At 43.5% G+C, this 27,407-nt stretch overlaps 1 protein-coding gene and 1 pseudogene across 2 annotated transcripts in view; both read right to left on the reverse strand.

Moving 5' to 3' along the window:
• Window positions 1–27,407, reverse strand: part of LOC126340742 (uncharacterized) — a 1,108,193-nt gene that overhangs the window by 478,482 nt on the left and 602,304 nt on the right. The window lies entirely within an intron of this gene.
• Window positions 21,968–22,085, reverse strand: LOC126291623 (5S ribosomal RNA; annotated as a pseudogene).

Raw genomic sequence — 27,407 nt, forward strand, 5'->3', positions numbered from 1 at the left:
ACCATGAAAGACCAAAATAAGTTAGTAGTTTCAATTTTCTGATTTTATATTATTTCCACGTTATTAGCAATCAACCATTAATGTCTCAATAAAGCTATTTCTGTTTGTTTTATAGAGAAATTTGCTTCAGTTAATTCTCTTTTCCGCTGAGGCAGTTAGTTTGAAACGAAGTGTTTCATTCCGCGCTATTGGCTACTTTCAACCTCGTTTAATTTAAAGTGCAAATTTTCATTTCCTGGGACGAATGACGTTATACCATAATAAAGAACCAAACATGAGAATACAGTACTGGACCTCCGAGAAAATTGGTATCACGAGAACCACATGAAAAGCTGAATATCAGGTACTTCAGAGTCCATCTGGACATAGAAATGTGCAATTAGAGCGGAATGAAGCATTTTAGTATGGTTTATGAAATTCGGATGCTGTTGGAGTAGTCTCTGATTTCGTGTTTCTTTTATGACACAAAGATCTCTTAATGCTATATACGTACGAACATACATAAACATTGACTTGAAGCTAAGTAGGCAAATTTTGTCAGTAGTCTTGAACTAAATATCTTGTTTCAAATATAATGACAGCTGTAGCAGAATTTTATAGATCCGCCTTCTGTGAAACTGTTTTTCGCTCACAAGGCACTTGTCTAGTACTTCCTCTGTGCCTGAAGTTATTTCTTAATTTGTGTTTACGTCTTAAATTTATAGAATGCCATTCTATGCTAAATTTTAGACTGGCAGCATACCACGTTTTATCGTTTTAACTCCCCGCATGGCTTCATATTTATCCCTAGAGTAGAATATAAACTGTCAGTTGTACAGTTTCTTTGCCTCACAGACAACCATGTTACTTTTTTCACATTTTCAAATAGTCAAGAAATTTATTGTCCTTTATTCCGGTGTAAGCTACACAAGAAACTATCTCTTTTTTTGTTGCAAGTAATTTGCAATCCATCCTAGTAGCTTTTTGCAGTGCCGTGTAGATGTAAACCTGTTGGAAATGCTAGATAGCAATATTGCACAGTGCGAATTAAAAAAAATAAATCTGTCAATTTTATGGTACTTCGAGCTGTGGAGTCTTAATTTTGAAATGATATTTGGCCAGGGACTGCTTCCTTATTTGCATCCTTTATCTGTGTGGGATATGATAAAACAATTGCTCTAAGTACAACTCCGTATGTCCTCTCAACAACATGCCGCACGGGCGGCACGGCTACACATGGTCACGTGGTGCCTCACCAGAAATACGACGAAAAGCGTATGAGCAGAGCAAGCACCAAGCACGGGCTGGCTACGTCATCGTAGCTGCGCATGCGCACTACAGCCTGTTGTCTGGCGCTTTCTGGTAACTGCTCAAACGAACCTTTTAATATTGCAAAACGACAAGTGTAAGCTCCATATAAGTCACTGCAAAATGTGAAATGCTGGTACATTAATAACCTGTGTAACCACCAGAATGTTGAATGCAAGCGTGCAAACGTGCATGCGTTGTGCTGTATAGTCTGTCGGTAAACTGAAGAGCGAGTCCCCACTCTGCCAACCCAGATACGTCACGAGGCTCTTGTACAGGCTATTCCGCAATATAGTACCGGCCCTGCCGCGGCGCGCGCTTTAAATCTGTGGCGACGCCGTTTACAGATACGTCTCGGCTGCGTTCATTTTTAGACAAATGCATTAAGACCATAAGGGATACAAAAAACGATAGCTTCTTCCGAAACACGACATTATAAAGTAAATAATATTAAGATAAGAATGGACGTAAGTATTATACTACAAATATAGGACCGAGTGCCTGTTCATGTGAATGTATGTTCCCCTATTGCTATTCGTGAAACGAATCCCATATAACGCGACCAATCTGTACAATTTACGGCTTCTTCTTACTTTGTGTTTCTACTAAAAGGAAGAAGTTTTCTTTGAAGGATTTGCAACACGAAGAGTGTTAAAAAGTAAGCAGAAATTTATAATGTTGTGTGTTGTATTAGTCCGATTTGCACTACTTCTTTGTCCCTGTCGTCGTAAACATGTCTCAACAGTACGTGTACAATGTTATGCATTTTGGGTATTTACTCTGTTGTCAGCTGTCAAAAAGGTTACATGTGTTTTGTTAGAATCAACGATTATTTGTTTTGTATAAAAACAGATTAGAGAATCTGTATTAAATCTTGTTATAGGAATGGAATAAAGTGTATGAAATTTTTAGTAACGTTAAATATCGCTTTTGCTGAGCCTTTTATGAGTGAACCAAAGGCATACAAGTGGTATAAACATTTAAAAGCAGGCGTTAAAGGACAGCAGTTTTACAAGCATGAATGAGATTGAAAATGCACAGTTAAGAGACCTGTAAACTACCCCGAAGGAACAGTTCCTAAAGAATTTCGGGAATTGGAAAAGTCACTAGCGCAAGTGTATAGTACGTAATGGGGAATATTTTGAAGAGACTTGCTGTAGATTAACAAATAAAGTTCTTATCAAAAAATAAAAATTAATATGTGAACGCACCTCGTATGCCAAGCTTTCTGCTTAGAAGTCCAGAATCGATGTACATGTTTCGAAGAAAATTTCAGCAGTGTTTAGGATAGGTATTGCGCACATATTTAAAGCAATATGTCTCAGGATCAGGTGAAGAGTGACCGAGATAGAGATTTAGTGTTCCATAAGCATCAAAGGCCTTACGTGATTTTTAAACTGTTTTTAACGATGGGTTTCCTCCCAATTCCTCCGTGGCGATTCCAATAAACCATGCGGCTTATTTTTCCATTCCTTACTTTTGCGTGCTATTAGGCGAGGCTGACGTTTGCATAAATTGCAGCCCTTTGATTGGGACTGGTAATACTAGCCAACAATTATTCTTGGGCCGCCTCTTTAATACACGCTGTAATAACATTAGAGACGATCGAACGCTCGTTACTCCGCAAATACCTCCTCTTCCTCGTATTCTGCACATTTTCTTGCAGTTCTAGACGATTATCCGTCACTTCCGTATATAGAAGTATATCAGTAAACATACAAATTTAACTGACTGACACTGGCAACTAAGATCCCACGAACAGAAACGACGTATATCACTGCCCGCCGATCCAAACCGCTAGACAGGTAACGGGCAACACATTTTGGGTGCCCCTGTAGGCCGGTGGCAGCGTTCTTCCGGGAAAGGCCACTTCCCCCACCTAAAGCGCTGCTCGCTCTTGAGTTTACAGACAGACTATACAGGTGCCGGATGTCTGTTTGTGGCACGAGGTTCCACGAATGTTGCACCTGGGCGGTCAATACATGGTGGTTAATACTGGTTGTGGATGACGCTGGAGTTGTCATCCGATGATGTCTCGTATGTGCTCGATTGGAGACAGATCTGACGACCGAGGAAGCCAAGGTAACACGTGGAGACTGTCGAGTCTTTTGGGTTACAAAAGTGGTATGTGGGCGAGCGTTATCTAGTTGGTCGACTACTCCATTGACAAACAAATTTGCAGTCAGACTGCGTGGAATAACCGTGAGAGTGCTCATGCTGTCCTACGAAATCTCCCCCGAGGCCGCGACTCAAAGGTGTAGATCCACTGTGTCTTCGCTGCGGACAGGTTGGTTGCAGGCCCTCGTCAGGCTTCCTTCTAAACAACACGGCCATCACTGGCACCGAGGCAGAATCAGTTCTGATTGTACAGCCAAATTTTTTTAGAAACATTTGAAATTATGAGTTATTGGCCCACTTAAAATTTCTATTATTAATTGCGCAATCCTGCACTGTTTACTATGTTTATTTCTGGATTCATTTATGAAATAATAATGAAAATTAAAGGTAGTAGAAATTTATTAATTAAGAAAAATTGTAAAACCTCTGGAATATTGTTATTTCCGCAGAATGTGAGACACGTAAGCATGCCTCTGATATACGAACAAAGTCATTTCGGCTCTGTTAATGTGAAAAATCCAAATACTGTGTGATATACTGGCAACGGCCTTGCCGCTGTGGATACACCGGTTCCCGTGAGATCACCGAAGTTAGGCACTGTCGGTTGTGGTCGGCACTTGGGCGGGTGACCATCCAGGCCGCCTTGCGCTGTTACCATTTTTCGGGGTGCTCTCAGCCTCGTAATGCCAATTGAGGAGCTACTCGACCGAATAGTAGCGGCTTAGGTCAAGAATAGCATCATAACAACCAGGAGAGTGGTGTGCTGACCCCATGCACGTCCTATCTGCATCCTCCACTGAGGATGACACGGCGGTCGGATGGCGCCGGTAGGCCACTCGTGGCCTGAAGACGGAGTGCATGATATACTAAAAAGTGAGAAAATATATTTACGTGAAAAAAATGCTGCTAACATAAATCTTCAGATTTATTTAGTTCAAACCAACCGTGAGGACCTGATGTGACAATTTCAGCTTCAAGAATCAGACGGGTAGACAAGAAGAAATGGAGCCAGCTCAACATGACAAGCTAAGTAAACTAGAACATTTATTGTAATCTTTGTTCCTTTCAGTTCTTCATAAAAGACTTCAGTGTGGGAAACAGATGGAAGTAGGAAGGAGGGGATGGGATTACAAGTCCCAGAACACATTGGAATCTCTGCACCACACTACTAGGAAACGTAAGTGACTTCTACTCGTTTCTGCATCGCTTCACAGAGAGATTCTGAGTTTCGTTGTTAAGTAACGGAGTGTTACACAGTGGCAACATGGATGGGTATGGTTTAAGATCGTTGCGCTTCGAAAAGTCTTGAGCAGGCGTTAACCCGGTAATGTTAAAATTCTGTTACTGTAATTTTATGAAACGTGGTTGCATGAGAAGTATACTCTTCGGTATTTCCCCTGAAGAGTTCCTCGTTAAATGAAATTTCGTCCTCTCATTTATCCCGCTTTTCATCCAGTAACCTCAACATGAGTCGATGTATATACGTAATCTGTGGACGTTGTATAACATTTCCTCTGTTGGCTATATGTAAAATCTATTTGTCACGTTGTTATTGAAAGTTTGGCGTACTCAGTGTATTGTGCACTGTAAACATTGTTACTTATGTTGAACACAGAGTCCGGCAAAAAGACCTGCCGAAGTTGGACAGGTCGCCACGTGAGATATGGTAGGGATACCGATGTGGATGAGCTTTCAATCGATAGCTGTGTACGTACAATTTTCAACAGGCGCAATGGCTTCTCTAGGTGAGCATCCTGTCTTTTTTATGGAGAAGTATATTCATAATGGCGATTACTATTTAGCAGGCATTTCGCAATCGGTTCAAACTTGGCGGTCGTGATTGTGTGTTGGGTAGCAAGCTTTAGGGCATCACTTTCTCCACCGAAAAGAAAACCTACTGGCTGACCTCGAACTGTAACAATGCCGGAAAATGAGACGCTTGTGAGAGCGTCCGTCCAGCAGTCTCCAAAATGTTCAGCACTTAAACGTGGTGTTGACTTGGGATTGTCTGATACCACCATCTGCACAGAGATATTCACGTAAACCCCTACAAAATGTTTGTTACCCAAGAATGAAGTCAGAGAGGAGAGTTTTTTAAACTCATAACGCTGTGGTGGGAAGAAATTCTTAAAAACATTCCCCGAGGCTCTGTTCTAATTTCTTCTGATGATACCCACTTCCACGTGTCAGATACTGTAAATAAACAAAATTTTCGCTACTGGGCTACAGACAACCCGTAGGAACTTCACCAACAACCACTTCACAGCCATCGTGTGACAGTTTGGAGCGTCGTTGCTGAATTAAGTGTGTGCAGTCCCTCCTTTTTCAGTGACGATATCGTAACGGCAACGGTTGATTCTGAGTGTTTTTGTCGCATTATAAAGACGTAAGCTAAAACAGTTTGTTAAAGACCACGAGGGGGAGAAGTGTGTTTGCAACAATACGGAGCCACAGCTCACACTTCTCGGTGTTCTCTATAAATTTTAAGAGCGTTGTTTCTTGGATGTCTTCTCTTTTCGTGAGGAGACATCGGCTGTCTCCCAAGTTCACCCAATATATCTCCTTGTGTTTTTTTTTTTTCTTTGGGGAAACTTAGAGGCTCAAATGTACAAACATAGCCCCGTAACAGTGTAAGCACGTAAGAAGGCAATCACCCAGGAAGTGGCTGTCATTCCACAGAAAATGAGATGAAGAACAACGGAAAACTTCAGGAAAAGACTTCGTCAGTGTGTTAACAACGGACGACATCATTTACCGGACATAAATTTTAAAACAGACTAATGTAAAATGCCACAATATTTGTTGTTCACAAATAAAAGTACTTGCTCTGTTTCTTTTTTGTTTATTTGCAACTAATTTTTGAAATACAGGTCTTTTTGCCGGATCCTGGACGAAGAAAAACTTTTTTTTTTGGAAATCTCCATGAAGATCCATCATTAATCACAAAATTGGGCCTGTTTACAAATATTACATTAAGGCAACAGAATACTGCAGCTTCTCAAACATCGTAAACGCCAAGACTACGGAGTGGCCGAGCGGTTCTAGGCGCTACAGTCTGGAGTCGCGCGACCGCTATGGTCGCAGGTTCTAATCCTGGCTCGGGCATGGATGTGTTTGATGTCCTTAGGTTTAAGTGGTTCTACGTTCTAGGGGACTGATGACCTCAGAAGTTAAGTCCCATAGTGCTCAGAGGCATTTGAACCATTTTTAAATGCCATAACGCACGGAAAACTAATAACTTGAAAATGGGAATGATTTGGCGAAACGTGTCGTGCAAAAAAATCATGCAACAAATAAAAAGATCACGCAACAAATAAATAAGAGAGAAATGGAACCAACGGCAACAAAATTTATTGTATAAACAAACCTACTAATTTTATAGCCGCAGCGTTTCACAAACCTTTCCTAAAGGACAAAAAAGAGTTTATGAAGTATTTTGGGGTGGCCACTTTACGTGGAACATACAATACTTCTGGCAATCAGTCGGTTCCGTTAGTGTCGCGGAAGCCAGCGGATCTGAAAGGCTGTAGCTAGATGTGCAGTTGCCAATTCCTGGAAGTGAGTCTTCGACACGCGGTTATCCCAGCTGCTGGGACTGCGGCCGATCACTGCCGAGCGGACTGCTTTGTGGGACAGCCTGCAGAATTGGGTCCGCCTGCTCACATCCGGCGCGAGGCATTTACGTAACGGAGCGGGCAATTTGCAGCGTGCACCAGCTAACACAAGGCAAACAGCTCTACGTTCTGACAGCGTGCACTCGGATTCGGCTGTCCTTTGAATCGTTTTGTTATTCAGCGACTTCTCCATGTCTCTGGTAGGGCGGACCCGGAGGCTGATACGGGATCTGTCGCTGTTCCGATTGCTCACTCGCTGCGACTGCGGTTGGTTCCCTTCGACAATTAAATAACACAGCTTACCCTATCCCTGCTACAGATTTATTGCATGTTACTTTTCTCTTTCTACTGCTCCTAATTACTTTCATCTTTCTTTTCTCTGTCGTTAAGCCAAATTCCTTAATAAGTGGCCGACCACTGTGCCTTAATACGGCTTCTAAGACTCTCTTGCTTTCAACGGGTTATTGCGTTCCATAACGTAGATTCGGAAGCATTGGCTATGCGTCTTGCGTCAGTCAACTGTCAGCTTAAGAAACCGCAGCAAAGCTCCACGTTGCCACTTGGCCCACACGAGATTATATTGCCTCGAATTTTGGCAGCGATCACTGAGTGAGACATAATGCTGCGGTAACGAAGTCACGGTATACTAGCTCCTTTTTCTTGTGAAGGCTTGGAGAAGTCATGCCTGAAACGCAGATTCTCCACTAAATAGATCTGTTTTAGTGTTGTGCTTCTTAAAGCTGTAGCCATGTTATGCAAACACGAGACCTTTTTTTGGTGAAATCGCAAGGTAATGCGACGCGCACATCTGTATCAGTTACGAGTACTGCCTAGTTTATCTCATCTGCATACAACGCAGTACTGAAAGGACGGGCTGTGACCTGCGTTTAAGCTACCGAAGAAGTCGCTGGGCAGCAACAATTTTAAACCATAATGAATATGGAAAAGTTGAACAATATGAGGACGGAAGGTTTTGGTTTCTGTGATTATTTTTATTGCGTCGTAGACGTCGAGGGGCACTGCCAGTATTAAAGACTAATGAGAACATCAACAGGGTAAAATGACACGGGAGTCGGAGCCGCTAAAAATAAACTGAAACGAGCTGCTTCTTCTTCTTCTATGTTTGATGCACCCTCTGTTCAAGTAGGATGTGTATTTAATTTTTCAGTGTCAGTGACAATGATATTTTTAGTACTGGTAATGGCTGGTTGACAGTTACTATTTTAAGGACTGGTGAAGAATTGTGCTCAAAATGAAAAGCAGCATCCTTGCAGTGAAAACGAGACAGGGGGCAATGGTTTAATAGTGAGTGTTTCTCTAAGTACTGTTCAAAAAGTGTTCAGCAGTCTACAACACACGTGTACAACAGTTCGTCGCAACAGCTAGACGCTGTCAGCGATAAACTGTAGATTCCTTGGTCGAACAGCCCATGGGTGTATTGCCAGTTCATAGTGTCCAACAGGCACAATATTTCGGCGATGAGAGAGACAGGGGAGCAATGGTTTAATAGTGTTTCTCTAAGTACTGTTCAAAAAGTGTTCAGCAGTCTACAAAACACGTGTAATTGTAAACTGTCGAAGCTGCATTGGTAAAGTACCGGAACTTCAAGCGCTGATAGAAAGCACCGAAGCTGAAATCGTTACAGGTACAGAGAGTTGGCTGAAGTCAGATATAAATTCTGCCGAAATTTTTACAAAGGCACAGACGGTGTTTAGAAAGGATAGATTGCATGCAACCGGTGGTGGCGTGTTTGTCACTGTTAGTAGTAGTTTATCCTGTAGTGAAGTAGAAATGGATAGTTCCTGTGAATTATTATGGGTGCAGGTTACACTCAACAACCCAGCTAGGTTAACAGTTGGCTCCTTTTACCGACCTCCCGACTCAGCAGCATGAGTGGCAGAACAACTGCGAGAAAATTTGGAATACATTTCGCATAAATTTTCTCAGCATGTTATAGTCTTAGGTGGAGATTTCAATTTACTAGATATAGACTGGGACACTCAGATGTTTAGGACGGGTGACATTATACTGAGTGCACTATCAGAAAAATTACCTCGAGCAGTTAAACAGAGAACCGACTCGTGGAGATAACATCTTGGACCTACTGATAACAAACAGACCCGAACGTTTCGACTCTGTCAGTGCACAACAGGGAATCAGTAATCATAAGGCCGTTGCAGCATCCCTGAATATGGAAGTTAATAGGAATATAAAAAAAGGGAGGAAGGTTTATCTGTTTAGCAAGAGTAATAGAAGGCAGATTTCAGACTACCCAACAGATCAAAATGAAAATTTCTGTTCCGACACTGACAATGTTGAGTGTTTATGGAAAGAGTTCAAGGCAATCATAAAATGCGTTTTAGACAGGTACGTGCCGAGCAAAACTGTGAGGGACGGGAAAAACCCACCGTGGTTCAACAATAAAGTTAGGAAACTACTGCGAAAACAAAGAAAGCTTCACTGCAAGTTTAAAGGCAGCCAAAACCTCTCAGACAAACAGAAGCTAAACGATGTCAAAGTTAGCGTAAGGAGGGCTATGCATGAAGCGTTCAGTGAATTCGAAAGTAAAATTCTATGTACCGACTTGATAGAAAATCATAGGAAGTTCTGGTCTTACGCTAAATCAGTAAGTGGCTCGAAACAGCATATCCAGGCACTCCGGGATGATGATGGCATTGAAACAGAGGATAACACGCGTAAAGCTGAAATACTGAACACCTTTTTCCAAAGCTGTTTCACAGAGGAAGACCGCACTGCAGGTCCTTCTCTAAATCCTCGCACAAACGAAAAAATGGCTGACATCGAAATAAGTGTCCAAGGAATAGAAAAGCAACTGGAATCACTCAACAGAGGAAAGTCCACTGGATCTGACGGGATACCAGTTTGATTCTACACAGAGTACGCAAAAGAACTTGCCCCCTTCTAACAGCCGTGTACCGCAAGTCTCTAGAGGAACGGAAGGTTCCAAATGATTGGAAAAGAGCACAGGTAGTCCTAGTCTTCAAGAAGGGTCGTCGAGCAGATGCGCAAAACTATAGACCTATATCTCTGACGTCGATTTGTTGCAGAATTTTAGAACATGTTTTTTGCTCGCGTATCATGTCGTTTTTGGAAACCCAGAATCTACTCTGTAGGAATCAACACGGATTCCGGAAACAGCGATCGTGTGAGACCCAACTCGCTTTATTTGTTCATGAGACCCAGAAAATATTAGATACGGGCTCCGAGGTAGATGCTTTTTTCCTTGACTTCCGCAAGGCGTTCGATACAGTTCTGCAATGTCGCCCGATAAACAAAGTAAGAGCCTGCGGAATGTCAGACCATCTGTGTGGCTGGATTGAAGAGTTTTTAGCAAACAGAGCACAGCATGTTGTTATCAATGGAGGGACGCCTACAGACCTTAAGGTAACCTCTGGCGTGCCACAGGGGAGTGTTATGGGACCATTGCTTTTCATAATATATATAAATGACCTTGTAGATAGTGTCGGAAGTCCCATGCGGCTTTTAGCGGATGATGCTGTAGTACACAGAGAAGTTGCAGCATTAGAAAATTGTAGCGAAATGCAGGAAGATCTGCAGCGGATAGGCACTTGGTGCAGGGAGTGGCAACTGACCCTTAACATAGATAGATGTAACGTATTGCGAATACATAGAAAGAAGAATCCTTTATTGTATGATTATATGATAGCGGAACAAACACTGGTAGCAGTTACTTCTGTAAAATATCTGGGAGTATGCGTGCGGAACGATTTGAAGTGGAATGATCATATAAAATTAATTGTTGGTAAGGCGGGTGCCAGGTTGAGATTCATTGGGAGAGTCCTTAGAAAAAGTAGTCCATTAATAAATGAGGTGGCTTACAAAACACTCTTTCGACCTATACTTGAGTATTGCTCATCAGTGTGGGATCCGTACCAGATCGGGTTGACGGAGGAGGTAGAGAAGATCCATAGAAGAGCGGCGCGTTTCGTCACAGGGTTATTTGGTAACCGTGATAGCGTTACGGAGATGTTTAGCAAACTCAAGTGGCAGACTGTGCAAGAGAGGCGCTCTGCATCGCAGTGTAGCTCGGTCGCCAGGTTTCGAGAGGGTGCGTTTCTGGATGAGGTATCGAATATATTGCTTCCCCCTACTTATACCTCCCGAGGAGATGACGAATGTAAAATTAGAGAGATTCGAGGGCGCACGGAGGCTTTCAGACAGTCGTTTTTCCCGCGAACCATACGCGACTGGAACAGGAAAGGGAGTTAATGACAGTGGCACGTAAAGTGCCCTCCGCCACACACCGTTGGGTGGCTTGCGGAGTATAAATGTAGATGTAGAAGTGTGATCCAAATGCAGATTGGATTTCTGCCTAATATTAACTGAGTGAAAGCTGCTAATTCTTGGGAATAAGCTGATATTGTTAACTATATATATATATATATATATATATATATATTAAGGGGCCGATGTCAGTATACCTATTCTAATGATCAGGGGTCGACAAGAGGTTCGCGAACTTACACCACTTATTGGCCGAACCGCCCGTTTCTGAGCCAAAAATATCCTTTGAGAATGGGCTTATCACAAAATATAATACCATACGTCATAAGTGAATGAAAAGAAGCAATGTAGACTACTTTTCGTGTCGAACTGTCACTTACTTCAGATACCATTCAGATAGTGTAGGAGGAGGAGGATCTTAGTGTTTAACGTCCCGTCGACAACGAGGTCATCAGAAACGGAGCGCAAGCTCGGGTGACGGAAGGATGGGGAAGGAAATCGGCCGTGCCCTTTCAAAGGAATCATCCCGGCATTTGCCTGAAGCGATTTAGGGAAATCACGGAAAACCTAAATCAGGATGGCCGGAGACGGGATTGAACCGTTGTCCTCCCGAATGCGAGTCCAGTGTGCTAACCACTGCGCCACCTCGCTCGATCGGATAGTGTATTTGTTGTTAGTGGAACGCTTTTCTCTTAATTCCTTCCATTCCCTCAATGAGTTATTTAGCTCCAGTTAACTGATTTATAATCAGCTCACTAAAATGAAAGCAAAAGTAGTAAATAAAGTTCACATCCGAATAACTAAGGTCCACTTTAATTTGTTATTGTAGTTGTTATTCACAGAAATTATTTAAAAATGGGAATACATAGTTTAAGTAGGAATATATAGGTCTGCTTCAGTGATTTATGGTAATTAAAATATATTGTAATGAAGTAGGGAAAGAGCACCACTATGTGAAAAGATTTCAAAATTACTTGTTTCGTGAGGTATGCTACTATGGGTTTTCCATCTCTTTTGCTTCAGATCTTCATATTGATAGCTCATGTCGGGCTCCGTTATCAGACGCTTGCACATTATATGACTTTGTAAGATGAAATCCTGAGGCTCAGTTCTACGATTTCTACGTCACTTACAACTACTTTTATTTCTGGCAGTGTTTTGTGCGTAGTATTACGTCAAGATCACTGTAGTTCGTGTTTCAGTAGCTCGGTGAGTCAGAGGAAGGCAATGCCTTACAATCTTCAATACGATCAACTGTCTTAGGGCACATTTGGTGGTCAACCATGCCTCTTAAAATATTGTGGTTCTCAAACCAGCTGAAGCCACCTTTACTTGTTATTATTTTTATTGTTTTCCTCATCATTTGATTTTATAGCTTAGCTTTCTTACAATTCTGATTTTTCCTTAAAATTGTTGTTCTTTATACTCGCTCAAATACAGTAACTAGTGCGACGATAGAATAACCTGTGGTTCAGCGAAGCTGGTAGGATTGCTGGGATGCAAAACGGCAAGCACTTCCACAGATAATAGCCTTGTGTGTGTGGATGAAATTGGTAAGACTAGGGATTATAAAAGTAAAGACTCCAGTCACTTCCGTTACCTAATGAAAAACAAATACGCTTACGCTCAACTGGTGAATGGGTGCATTTCTACGCTACGCATTATCTGGGGAAAGGGGATACGCTGTTGGCCAGTGGCCAACGTGTAGTCTGGCCAGAGGCCAACGAAGCCGAATCTATAATCCTCTCGCAACAAGGAGTGCAGAGAAAAAATGGCTCTGAGCACTATGGGACTTAACATATATGGTGATCAGTCCCCTAGAACTTAGAACTACTTAAACCTAACTAACCTAAGGATAGCACACAACACCCAGTCATCACGAGGTAGGGAGTGCAGAGAATATGTTGCCCGCAAGTAGGGGATGCCCAGCGAAAGGGTCGAGCAGGAATGATAGGAGCTTTCCATTGGACTGTTCTGAAATCCACTCTCGGCGCTCACCGGAGTTTTATCGCTAACTGCTAACCCAATCTTCACTCGTTACCATGGATGGCAGTGCTGAATTATTTACTCGGGCGGCGAACCTTCCGTTCGAAAATTCGTTGACAAATGGTACTTCATCGGCGCATAGCAAACCTCGGCTTCATAGGAAGACGCGCTTTATGATGTGCATGAAATGTTGGCAAGGGGAAACTTTGAATATTACCGGCCACTTCTATTGTTGCTGTTGTTGTTGTGGTCTTCAGTCGTGAGACTGGTTTGATGCAGCTCTCCATGCTACCCTATCCTGTACAAGCTTCTTCATCTCACAGTACTTACTGCAACCTACATCCTTCTGAATCTGCTTAGTGTATTCGTTTCTTGGTCTCCCTCTACGATTTTTGCCCTCCACGCTGCCCTCCAATGCTAAATTTGTGATCCCTTGATGCCTCAGAACATGTCCTACTAACTGGTCCCTTCTTTTTGTCAAGTTGTACCACAAACTCATCATCTCCCCAATTATATTCAATACTTCATCATTAGTTATGTGATTTACCAATCTAATCTTCAGCGTTCTTCTGTAGCATCACATTTCGAAAGCTTCTATTCTCTTCTTATCCAAACTATTTATCGTTCATGCTTCACTTCCATACATGGCTACACTCCATACAAATACTTTCAGAAACGACTTCCTGACACTTAAATCTATACTCTATGTTAAGAAACGTCTCTTCTTCAGAAACGCTTTCCTTGTCATTGCCAGTCTACATTTTATATCTCCACTTCTATTAAGAAATGAAAATTAACAAAGAGCAAATGACGAAATGTCATTTTGACACACTGGAGAGTACCACGTTGACATCAGGTTTTTATCCATAAAATACTTTAATTTCTAAAAGATCATCACATGTAACACAGTGACAAGTGTTGATTTAAAGAAGGTATATCCAATCGCGAACAACTGTGGCCTGGTGACATGACATATAACCATCCATAAAAATATCATCGTTAGGAACATGAAGTCCATGAATGGCTGCAAATGGTCTCCAAGTAGCCGAACATAACCATTTGCAGTCAAAGATTGGCCAGAGAACTCTGCTCAGTCTATGTAAACACAGCCCACACCATTCTGGAGCCACCACCAGCTTGCACAGTGGCTTGTTGACAACTTGGGTTCGTGACCCCGTAGGGTCTGCGCCACACTCGAACCCTACCGTCAACTCTTACCAATTGAAAGCGGGACTCATCTGACCTGGCCTCCAGTCGTCTAGGGTCCAACTGACAGTTCAAGCGAATAATTTGGCCACATTAACCGTATGACATGAATCCTATTGAACATTTATGGGACATAATCGAGAAATCAGTTCTTGCACAAAATCTCACACCGCTTACAACTACAAAGATGGGTTAATTTTTCTGCGGGGGGTCTTCCAACGACTTGTTTAGACCATGCAGCGTCTATTTGTTGCACTACGATGGGCGAAAGGAGCTCCGACATGATATTAGGAGGTATCCCATGGCTTGTTTCATTTCAGTGTATAAAGCATAATGAAAAAAAAATCTGAATATCTCAGGTGACTATCAGTTAGTCTTCATAAATCGAGAAGGCAACCAGAGACAGTTTATACGTCGCACTTAATAATAAAAGCAAAATGTAAGAAAAGTCAACACGCATTCATAGGATTTGTCGATCTAGGAAAAGGATTTGACAATATAAAATGATGCAAGATGTTAGAAATTCTCAGAAAAATTTGTGTAAGCTACAGCTAAAAACGGAATATGAAATAAATATAACAACCAAGAAGGAATAAGAGTGGAGGACGAAGAACGAAGTGTTCAGATTAAAAAATGGTGTGGGACAGGGATATAGTCTTTCTCCGCTACTGTTCAACGTATATATCGAAGAAGCAATGACGGGAATTAAAGAAAGGTTCAAGAGTGGGATTAAAATTCAGGGGGAAAGGATATCAATGATAAGATTCCCTGGTAACATTGCTGTCCTCAATGGAAGCTAGCAAGGATCACGGGACATACTGAACGAATGAACTGACTACTGAGCAAAAAGTATGGATTAAGAATAAACTGGATATACAAAAGTAATGAGGAGTAGCAGTAACGAGATTAATGAGAAACTTAAAGTCAAGATAGGGGACCAAGAAGCAGACGAAGTGAAGGAATTCTGGCAACTTGGAGGGACAAAGAGGGCATTCCTGGTTAAAAGTACTCTACTAGTATTAACTTTAGACCTTTATTCGTGGAAGAAATTTCTGAGAACGTGCGTCAACAGTGGGAAAACCGGGAATGATGAGACTCAGAACTTCTCATAAGTGACTCTGTAGAAGGATGTTGGAAATGAGGCAGACTGATAAGACGAGGAAAGGGGAAGTTCTCCTCGGAGTAGGAGAGGAAAAAAATTATGAGGAAACTACTGGCAAGGAGAGGGACAGGATGAAAGGACACGTGTTAACACATCTGGGAATAGCTTCCATGATACTAAAGGGAGCTGTAGATGAAAAATTTTAAGGTAAGACAGATACTGAAATGCACTGGTGTCCAAAATCAAAGCAGTAAACCGCTATTTCCTCGTCCTGTGTCTAATTCTCGATATAATCATACAAACTGTCAACAGATTTGTGGTACTATCGTGTCCTGCAAGGAAGATCGCATTTCAGTCAACGGAAAACCACGCCAACGATGACGTCAGGACACCTAACGAACGGAGTAGTTTTTGCCGTGTAGTTCCACGTCCACAACCATTGTGTACACAGTCACAGACGATGCAGTAGGACATGGAGAACACGTCTACCAAACTAGCTATAGTGGGGGGGGGGGGCCATAGGAAGAATAGAAGCAGGACAATAGCAAACTCATGTAGTTCGATGGCTTAACGTGAATCGTTCTTTGTTTCTAGAATGTGACGACAGTTTAGAGAGACCGAAACTGTGTCCCGAAGATCAGGCCAGGAGAGACCACGTGTGACGTCAGAAAGAGGGGACACGTATTGGCTGTAAGGGCACGACCTGGAAAAAGCGTTCGACAATATAAAATGGTGCAAGCTGTTCAAGATTCTGAAAAAAGTAGGGGGTAAGCTATAGGGAGAGACGGGTCATATACAATATGTACAACAACCAAGAGGGAATAATAAGAGTGGACGGTCAAGAACGAAGTGCTCGTATTAAGAAGGGAGTAAGACAAGGCTGTAGCCTTTCGGCCCTACTCTTCAATCTGTACATCGAGGAAGCAATGATGGAAATAAAAGAAAGGTACAGGAGTGGAATTAAAATACAAGGTGAAAGGATATCAATGATACGATTCGCTGATGACATTGCTATCCTGAGTGAAAGTGAAGAAGAATTAAATGATCTGCTGAACGGAATGAACAGTCTAATGAGTGCACAGTATGGTTTGAGAGTAAATCGGAGAAAGACGAAGTAATGAGAAGTAGTAGGAATGAGAACAGCGAAAAATTTAACATCAGGATTGATGGTCACGAAGTCAATGAAGTTAAGGAATTCTGCTACCTAGGCAGTAAAATAACCAATAACGGACGGAGCAAGGAAGACATCAAAAGCAGACTCGCTATGGCAAAAAGGCATTTCTGGCCAAGAGAAGTCTACTAATATCAAATACCGGCCTTAATTTGAGAAAGAAATTGCTGAGGATGTACGTCTGGAGTACAGCATTGTATGGTAGTGAAACATGGACTGTGGGAAAATCGGAACAGAAGAGAATCGAAGCATTTGAGATGTGGTGCTATAGACGAATGTTGAAAATTAGGTGGACTGATAAGGTAAGGAATGAGGAGGTTCAACGCAGAATCGGAGAGGAAAGGAATATGTGGAAAACACTGATAAGGAGAAGGGACAGGATGATAGGATATCTGCTAAGACATGAGGGAATGACTTCCATGGTACTAGAGGGAGCTGTAGAGGGCAAAAACAGTAGAGGAAGACAGAGATTGGAATAAGTCAAGCAAATAATTGAGGACGTAGGTTGCATGCGCTACTGAGATGAAGAGGTTAGCACAGGGGAGGAATTCGTGGCGGGCCGCATCAAACCAGTCAGTAGACTGATAACAAAAAAATGAGGCACGACGGTACCGCCTTAAGAGACTGACAACTGACCTCGCATCCTCTACTGGACGTGTTGTATCGAAGCAAACGGAGGACGGAAGGCTTCGGCAGAGTGGCATTTACTGACGGAGACCTGTTGCAGGTGTACAGCAAACACATTTTCACAGAAGGGAACTTCCAGAGAAGAGTCGTCAACATGCCACCTGGACGGTCGAGCAGTGCGCGAGTTTTCTTATCATAGATGAGTCCCTATTCAGTTTGGGTAGTGATTCTTGACGGGTTCGCATCTGGAGACAACGTGGAACACGATTACGGGACCCAAACACTGTGGAAAGAGACCAGAATCAAGGAGGATCCCCAATGGTGTGGGAAGGGATTACGTTGAACACTCTAACACCCCTTCATGAAATTGTACGACTGAATCGGAAAGTTTAACTGCTGTTAGGCACCGTGACGAGGTCTTGCGACCTCGTGTACGGCTGTTGTAAGGTGCTGTGCACCCAGACGTCGTACTGATGGACGACAATGCGCAACTTCATAGAGCACGATTGGTTGATGCTTTCTTCGAAACGCCGGCCTCAGTGGTCTCGCGGTTCTAGGCGTGCAGTCCGGAACCGTGCGACTGCTACGGTCGCAGGTTCGAATCCTGCCTCGGGCATGGATGTGTGTGATGTCCTTAGGTTAGTTAGGTTTAAGTAGTTCTAAGTTCTAGGGGACTAATGACCACAGCAGTTGAGTCCCATAGTGCTCAGAGCCATTTCTTCGAAACGGCAGATACTGCACGCATGGCGTGGCCTGCGCGCTCTCCCGAGTCGGTTCTGCAGGAAGGATGGGCGTTATTGCCTCAACGCGACATTGGCGATGCTCCGTCGTTGTCGGTCCTGTATTGGTGCCAGAGGTGGCCACGCCCCACAGTGAGCACATTAACCAGTTGTCGGAATATCTTTGCAAATCTGTTAATTTGGAAAAAAAACGAAGAACATTTCATCTAATGTTTTGCATGTTTCGGTTGTTTAGGTTCTGTATCATTTACAGTGTTTTTAGTTTTATATCACCTTTTTGCACTGTTCTCTGGCACAATAAACGCAACATTACAAAATATCCGTTTGTTTCTTTAATATTGGACACGAATGTATATGCAGCAAATAAATGAGGAAGTCAGGTTCCAAAATGCTACTCCAGACGAGTGTAAAATGAATGTGCGCAACGGAAAATAATAAACGCTGAATTGCAGATTTGGCCTTGTCCGACTACCCCCTGAAGCATACCTTAGGATCTCTTAATGGATTTTAATATATAAATTACAACCTAAACATAAATGAATGATTAAGGCAACTAATTCTACTAAATGAAAACGTTCTTCCTGCTTATATATTTATTGTAGATTTAAAAAACCTTTATATTACAAAGTTTACATTTCCTAAGTAAAATTACTAATCAGTTGCCCAACTCTGCCCCTTATTATGACTGCACGGTCTAATATCACTAACGCGAAATGACTGACATCATCTACGTACCAAACACTAGAAGACACTACTTCCAAAGATGATCTATGGTGGTGTGGAACCTCAGTGGAAATAAACTAACGTGATTACAGCTGTTTGTCTTTTATAGCCCTAATAAGCCGAAGTAATTTGCGATATCACTGTATGTTCTGCGTCCGATGCGACGAAGTGACGGTTCAAACACTAGGGCGGCAGAAGGCGGTCCTGTGACTAATATACTCTAATACTGTCTTCTCCTCTCTGTGTTCTATAGATGAGAAACGCGAACTCCCAGCCACAAGGACGGGGTACAGATAACGTCTCAACGTAAGTAAAGGCAGAGGAAGTGCTCTCAATTACTGAACGCAGCGTACTCAACGACGACTTCCAACCCGGAGGTGAAGTCCAGAATCGTATAGGTTCGCAACAGTACAGTGCCTAACTGTTCTAACAATAAATTCTCCTGAGAGCAAAGACAGCAAGTCCGTCTGAATACCACACACTCACGGGAGCTCACAACAGAAAACCTCGTCTCTCCACCGCTGGCCTCCCAGCAAAGCTCGGCTCCCCACCCTCGTAATTCCGAAAACGAATCATATTCCCGAAACCACGGAATATTCTCCCTCTCTACAAATTCTTCCGAACGGCGACCAACCAATATTTTAGTCTTTTGTTGTCCAGCTGTAATGGTACACTTCTCAGTAAAAATCCTTGGAAATAATCAAGCCTGCGAGGTTTCCGAAGTGACGCTTCGTCGTTCCCCTCAGCAATGTCAAAGATTTTCGTAGTTTCCGAAGCATAATCCTTCCGGTTCGGCTACAAAACCGGCCGGTCGTGACTATATTGTGCCCCAGAGCTCAGGTGTCACAAAGTCTGTCTTGCTTCTCCCTGTGTTTAAGCAAGACCAACACCTGTGTGGGCCTTCCACCCCAGAGCTTGAGTTCCGGCTGCCGTTTCATTTCCACTGTCGTTCCAACCTCAACTAGTAAGATAATAAAGACACTCCATCACCTTTCATCCAATAACAATTAAGGCAACAATTATTTACAAGGCGTAAGTGACACTGTCAATCTCCTTTAGATATTCATATATAGAAGACTAGATGGGTAGATCACATAACTAATGAGGAAGTATTGAATAGGATTGGGGAGAAGAGAAGTTTGTGGCACAACTTGACCAGAAGAAGGGATCGGTTGGTAGGGCATGTTCTGAGGCATCAAGGGATCACCAATTTAGCACTGGAGGGCAACGTGGAGGGTAAAAATCGTAGAGGGAGCCTAAGAGATGAATACACTAAGCAGATTCAGAAGGATGTAGGTTGCAGTAGGTACTGGGAGATGAAGAAGCTTGCACAGGATAGAGTAGCATGGAGAGCTGCATCAAACCAGTCTCAGGACTGAAGACCACAACAACAACAACGATGTACAGCCTATTGCATGATACCTAATTGTGTTTGTAGATCACGGCAAAGTATATGGATGAGTTCCTGTAAGGTTCGAAATTATAGCCACCTTACAAGGTGCAAGTGCTACTCTCAGATGAAGAAGTGGACACAAGAGAGGGTGTCGTGTCGGGGTGCATCCAACCAATTTTGTGACTGATGACCAAAGCAGGGTGTTTCTTGACCTCTGACAATAATTTGTGTACGTGAAAAATGCGTCGGCCGCTGTGGCCGAGCGGTTCTAGGTGCTTCAGTCCGGAACCGCGCTGTTGCTACGGTCGCAGGTTCGAATCCTGCCTCGGGCACGGATGTATGTGATGTCCTTAGGTTAGTTAGGTTTAAGTAGTTCTAAGTCTAGGGGACTGATGACCTCAGATGTTAAGTCCCATACTGCTTAGAGCCATTTGAACCATTTCGAAAAATTCCGATTTCCGTCGTGGTTCATACACATCAAGCTTAGTCCATTTAACAGGCTGCGTAAGTTAACTCAGAGACCAGAACAAGCGAAAGGCATGCCATATTGAACAGGACCGCGCTTAGTAAAGCACTGGATGTCCAGGCCAACGTCTGGGTTAATGACAACTTAACTTATTTATCAATTAATCTGTGTGCTTAATGTCTCCCACCAACATGTGCCTAATGTTTCCTATGACAGTCTGAGAAACACGCATATTTCTCCTACAGTTTTAACTGTTTTAGCTACTTTTTATCAATTTAACAAGTTATTATTGATTTTTAAAAAATAATTAGTTGTTTTTAGATGCTGAATGGTAAAAAGAAAAAGCAGGTATTGTCCACAAGTTTTCAGTCAAAATGTGGTACTGCGAGAAATGAAGAAACTAGAAATCCGTAAACTGCGAAAACCTTTTGAGTATCAAGATCAGCTCCTCTAGATTCAAAAAATGGTTCAAATGGCTCTGAGCACTATGGGACTCAACTGCTGTGGTCATTAGTCGACTAGAACTTAGAACTACTTAAACCTAACTAACCTAAGGACATCACACACATCCATGCCCGAGGCAGGATTCGAACCTGCGACCGTAGCAGTCGCACGGTTCCGGACTGCGCGCCTAGAACCGCGAGACCACCGCGGCCGGCTCCTCTAGATTACATCAAGGTAAGTAACGAAAGGCAAAATGAAGTAACTACAGCAGAAAGAAAGACATTCAGGGGGAAATGGTGATAACAGTAGATTTAAATAGAATTTGTTAATGTTTGCGTCTATGCTGCTGTAATTGATCTCATGATTGGTTTGAACACTACAGTCTGTTACACCTACATCTACATCAATACTCCGCAAGTCACCTCATAGCGTACCACTACTGATCCCCCTTACGTGTTCTACTCGCGAATGGCGCGTGGGAGGAGTAATTACCTGTAAATCTCTATATTAGCTCTATTTTCTTGAATTTTTTCATCCTTGTCTTTTCGCGACATGTATGCGGGGGGAAGTAATGCTTTGACCGACTCTTCCCGGAAAGCAAAAAACTAAAACTAAACTCCTCCCGAACAGGCCATGAAGTCCCAACGGTACCGACCGGCCGCCGTGTCATCCACAGCCCACAGGCGTCACTGGATGCGGATACGGAGGGGCATGTGGTCAGCACACCGCTCTCCTGGCCCTATGTCAGTTTCCGAGACCGGAGCCGCTACTTCACGATCAAGTAGCTCCTCAGTTTGCCTCGCAAGGGCTGAGTGCACCCCGCTTGCGAACAGCGCTCGTCAGACCGGATGGTCACCCATCCGAGTGCTGGCCCAGCCCGACAGTGATTAACTTCGGTGATCTGATGGGAACCGGTGTTACCACAGCGGCAAGGCCGTTGGCCTTCCCGGAATGTACTCTATCCAAATATCAGTAATAAACCTCTCCGTGATGCTCAACGCCTGTCTGCTACTGGAATTTCTTGAGAATTTCTCAGACCCTCCCGTGCTAATCCTTCCACGGATCATGCAGGGCCGTATTGGAGTTGCTCTTTCAGTGACTTCCTCCGATCTCTGAAAGTATATAAGAATATGCGTTTTGTGTCTAACCACATAGGCAATTTCAGCATTAAACGGGCGGTTTCACAATTATGAAACTAGAAGTACGGCTGATTTCCATATATAATTACATAGCAAAGGCCCATACGAGGAAAGTATGTTTTGCTAACATAAAGCAAATTTGTCCAAAGGGAAATTTCGACATTAGCTGCAATACGGCATTAAGATAAATCCAGTGGCGGTAAGTGGAAATTTATGCTGAACCGGGACTTGAACCTGGAATCCCCGCTTATTGCAACAGGTCGCCTTAACAACTTCGCCTATCTGAGCGCGTTTCCTGTCCAACCGAATTCCCATACGAGGCACACTACATACCTACATACATAGTATCCCCGTCCATTGTCCTCACTGCTCGCAGTCTGACTTGATTCCTGCAAGAGGTCGAACGAAGAGAATGTGGTGTCACCGCCAGACACCACACTTGCTAGGTGGTAGCCTTTAAATCGGCCGCGGTTCTGTAGTATACGTCGGACCCGCGTGTCGCCACTATCAGTGATTGCAGACCGAGCGCCGCCACACGGCAGGTCTAGAGAGACTTCCTAGCACTTGCCCCAGTTGTACAGCCGACTTTGCTAGCGATGGTTCACTGACTTCTACGCTCGCATTTGCCGAGACCATAGTTAGCATAGCCTTCAGCTATGTTATTTGCTACGACCTAGCAAGGCGCCAGTATCCGTACTATTGATATTGTGAATCATGTACCATAAAGAGCGACGTTCGTCATTAATGGATTAAAGCGAAGTATTCCATCAGCTACGTCCGTTTTTCTCAATTCTAATTCCCTTGTCATGTTCCAGACCTCACGCCAGCCTGCGTGAGCTGAAACGCGTGCACTTCGGCCTCCTTTACTAACACGGTTGGCTCTCCTGCCAACCACAACAGAGAGCATCCGCACTGAGTGTATCATTATTTGCCGTCAAGGTGCATTTATTTACATGTTTAGTGTCTGTTCTTTCGGACAGTCCGAAAAACAACATAAACAAACAAACACCATACATATAAATAAAACAACTGTCCAAAAACCAACAAAAACAAACACCATACATATAAATAAAACAAACTTCACTGCACTGACTTCAGAAACAAATAACATAAAAACTACAGGTACATTTAAGAAATAGTTCGAAAAATGCTAATATCTAACAGTATCTGTGACATTGAGGAAAGCATAAATTATTCACATTAAAACAAGTCTGCCATTTATTTAAGAAAAAGTGTGATCTGTTATACGTCTTTCGTATACAGAACGTTCCTGCGGCTTCTCTGATAGTAATACAACTGGGTACCTAGAAAGCTGCTGAAGAGGGGTTGGCGAAAAGTAACAATAACCCTGTGAGTGAAATTATTTGAGGAAATGGTGAGAGAGGAATAAATATATGAGTATAGAAGTGATATGAGAACATAAGATTTCCACTGGTTTTGTTCATAGCTCCTTTTTGTGTTATATTGTTTAGTTCTACTATTGTATACGTATTTAAGAACTGGTTGCTCCATTAATTGTACAAAATGATCACAGGCTGACTAAATTATTAGTGTTGCTATAGTACTATTATTATTATTATTATTATTATTATTATTATTATTATTATTACTGATGCTGAGAATTCAGTGCTGGTAAATAAGGGAAGAAGAAGACAAAGGCAAATACGTAGGCGTTTAATTCAAAAATGGTTCCAATGGCTCTGAGCACTATGGGACTTAACATCGGAGGTCATCAGTCCCCTAGAACTTAGAACTAGTTAAACCTAACTAACCTAAGGACATCACACACAGCCATACCCGAGGCAGGATTCGAACCTGCGACTAGGCATTTAATTAAATTGTTTTGTACTCCATAATCAAATGCGTTGTTCTCCACACAATGCTAAAAATCGTAATAACTGCTACACCAAATATTCATTCGTATCAGTGGTTGGCAGTGCTGAGCTACTTAGGAGGGTGGAGAACTTTGTGCGTGAATTACGAACACCGAAGTGCTCCTCCAATGTCGATGTTCAATATAAGAAACGTGTACTTAAGCTTCGGTGGCTTCATTGGTCAATTCGCTTTGCAAATCACCTGAACCACTTGGGTGACAGCAATGAACGTCCTTCGACTTCTCGAGGACAAGGAAGACACAACTCCCCGTATCTGATAACCAGACGATGAGCATATGTTCTCGTAGATCTTCTTCATAATTATAGAATTCGAAGCTCATTACCTGTACGTTGATTTCCAAAATCAGTAGAGTGCACTTCTCAAAATTACCTGGAAAAATCGACTTCGAAAGTTTGAAAATTCGAGCACTGTTGAGGGTGAAAAACTCTGAACTGTATGTGGTAAACTGCGTAGCCGTATAGTGAGGTCGCTGATTCGATTTTCGCCAGATGCATTTTTAACATTTCTTTGAATTATTTAAGCAGTCCAAGGAAGACGAGAATAGAAGCTTTGGAAATGAAATGATCGTATGGTATTTATTGGCCGGGATATCCGCTTCGGGGTTCGGCCGCCGTATTGCAAGTCATTTTAGTTGACGCCACTCCGGCGACTTGTGTGTCAATGATGAAATGATGATGAGGGACACACAACACCCAGTCCCCTGCCAGGAATCGAACCCAGGCCCCCTTGCGTGGTAGGCAGCAACGCTACCGCTGCGCTACAGAGGCGGACCAAAAGCTTTGGAAATGTGGTTCGATAGAAGAAAGTTGAGCATTAGATGGGTAGATGCGTAATTAATGAGAAGGAGGAGGAAAATAAATATGTGGCACAGCTTTATTAAAACAAGATTGAAATGGATGTTGTGAGGGTACAGAATCCGGTAGAATTAAATTCAGAAAGTTCTCCAGAAGCATGACAGATGCGAAATCTTCTATAACCACGTTATATGAGGAAGCATGTCTATAACTAATTTTGTTATAATTAATTAGTACAGAGATGTGTTAATTATATTTAGATGACATCCTGTACATATTCAGATATTTATTTTGTGTTATGTTATTTGCTGGTGATCCTCCTTGGGTGGCGTGCAGCGGACGCAATTCGTCAGCAGGTATCTCCATGTCACATCAAAGCAATAATGGCAAAAAAAATGTGGAATATAGGTTAATGTGGAAAATTTTAGTTTCTTTGTGAGCTAAGTCAGTACTCAAATCACATACACTCCTGGAAATTGAAATAAGAACACCGTGAATTCATTGTCCCAGGAAGGGGAAACTTTATTCACACATTCCTGGGGTCAGATACATCACTTGATCACACTGACAGAACCACAGGCACATACACACAGGCAACAGAGCATGCACAATGTCGGCATTAGTACAGTGTATATCCACCTTTCGCAGCAATGCAGGCTGCTATTCTCCCATGGAGACGATCGTAGAGATGCTGGATGTAGTCCTGTGGAACGGCTTGCCATGCCATTTCCACCTGGCGCCTCAGTTGGACCAGCGTTCGTGCTGGACGTGCAGACCGCGTGAGACGACGCTTCATCCAGTCCCAAACATGCTCAATGGGGGACAGATCCGGAGATCTTGCTGGCCAGGGTAGTTGACTTACACCTTCTAGAGCACGTTGGGTGGCATGGGATACATGCGGACGTGCATTGTCCTGTTGGAACAGCAAGTTCCCTTGAATGGTAGAACGATGGGTTCGATGACGGTTTGGATGTACCGTGCACTATTCAGTGTCCCCTCGACGATCACCAGAGGTGTACGGCCATTGTAGGAGATCGCTCCCCACACCATGATGCCGGGTGTTGGCCCTGTGTGCCTCGGTCGTATGCAGTCCTGATTGTGGCGCTCACCTGCACGGCGCCAAACACGCATACGACCATCATTGGCACCAAGGCAGAAGCGACTCTCATCGCTGAAGACGACACGTCTCCATTCGTCCCTCCATTGACGCCTGTCGCGACACCACTGGAGGCGGGCTGCACGATGTTGGGGCGTGAGCGGAGACTGCCTAACGGTGTGGGGGACCGTAGCCCAGCTTCATGGAGACGGTTGCGAATGGTCCTCGCCGATACCCCAGGAGCAACAGTGTCCCTAATTTGCTGGGAAGTGGCGGTGCGGTCCCCTACGGCACTGCGTAGGATCCTACGTTCTTGGCGTGCATCCGTGCGTCGCTGCGGTCCGGTCCCAGCTCGACGGGCACGTGCATCTTCCACCGACCACTGGCGACAACATCGATGTACTGTGGAGACCTCACGCCCCACGTGTTGAGCAATTCGGCGGTACGTCCATCCGGCCTCCCGCATGCCCACTATACGCCCTCGCTCAAAGTCCGTCAACTGCAAATACGGTTCACGTCCACGCTGTCGCAGCATGCTACCAGTATTAAAGACTGCCATGGAGCTCCGTATGCCACGGCAAACTGTCTGACACTGACGGCGGCGGTGCACAAATGCTGCGCAGCTAGCGCCATTCGACGGCCAACACCGCGGTTCCTGGTGTGTCCGCTGTGCCGTGCGTGTGATCATTGCTTGTACAGCCCTCTCGCAGTGTCCGGAGCAAGTATGGTGGGTCTGACACACCGGTGTCAATGTGTTCTTTTTTCCATTTCCAGGAGTGTAGATTTAGTCGTATAATAAAAGTTAATCGTTGTTGGCAACTAATGTAAAATATTTCAAGAAATGACAATCGAAGGCAACAAATTTGCACGATTTAAGGACAATGATATGGTGAGGTTCGTACCATTTTTATTACACACATCAAAAAAGTTTTGCATCACCTCAGTTCCCAGAACTCCTGAAGATATACGTTGACCGTGGATATTGTATCACAGACACAGTCCCTTTGACGGTTCAGTGATGCCATTAAACCCGCCCAAAGACGTAAACAGTCGTGCATGAGTAGCGCCTATTAGACGGAGGGTGTCCCACAGCCGATCAGTTCCAGTTATTGCACCGGGAAGGAGGTACACGGCTCGTGTTGTCTGTAGTTCAACCATGCCTAGGTGGTCAATACCGCGGTTCGATCGCGTCTGCATTGTTTCCTTGTGCCAGGAAGGGCTCTCAACAAGGGAAGTGTCCAGGCGTCTCGGAGTGAACCAAAGCGATGTTGTTCGGCCATGGAGGAGATAGAGGGAGGCAGGAACTGTCGATGACATGCCTCGCTCAAGCAGTCCAACG

The sequence above is a fragment of the Schistocerca gregaria genome, chromosome 1 (genome assembly GCF_023897955.1).
Source record: "Schistocerca gregaria isolate iqSchGreg1 chromosome 1, iqSchGreg1.2, whole genome shotgun sequence".
In the NCBI taxonomy this organism is placed as follows: domain Eukaryota; kingdom Metazoa; phylum Arthropoda; class Insecta; order Orthoptera; family Acrididae; genus Schistocerca; species Schistocerca gregaria.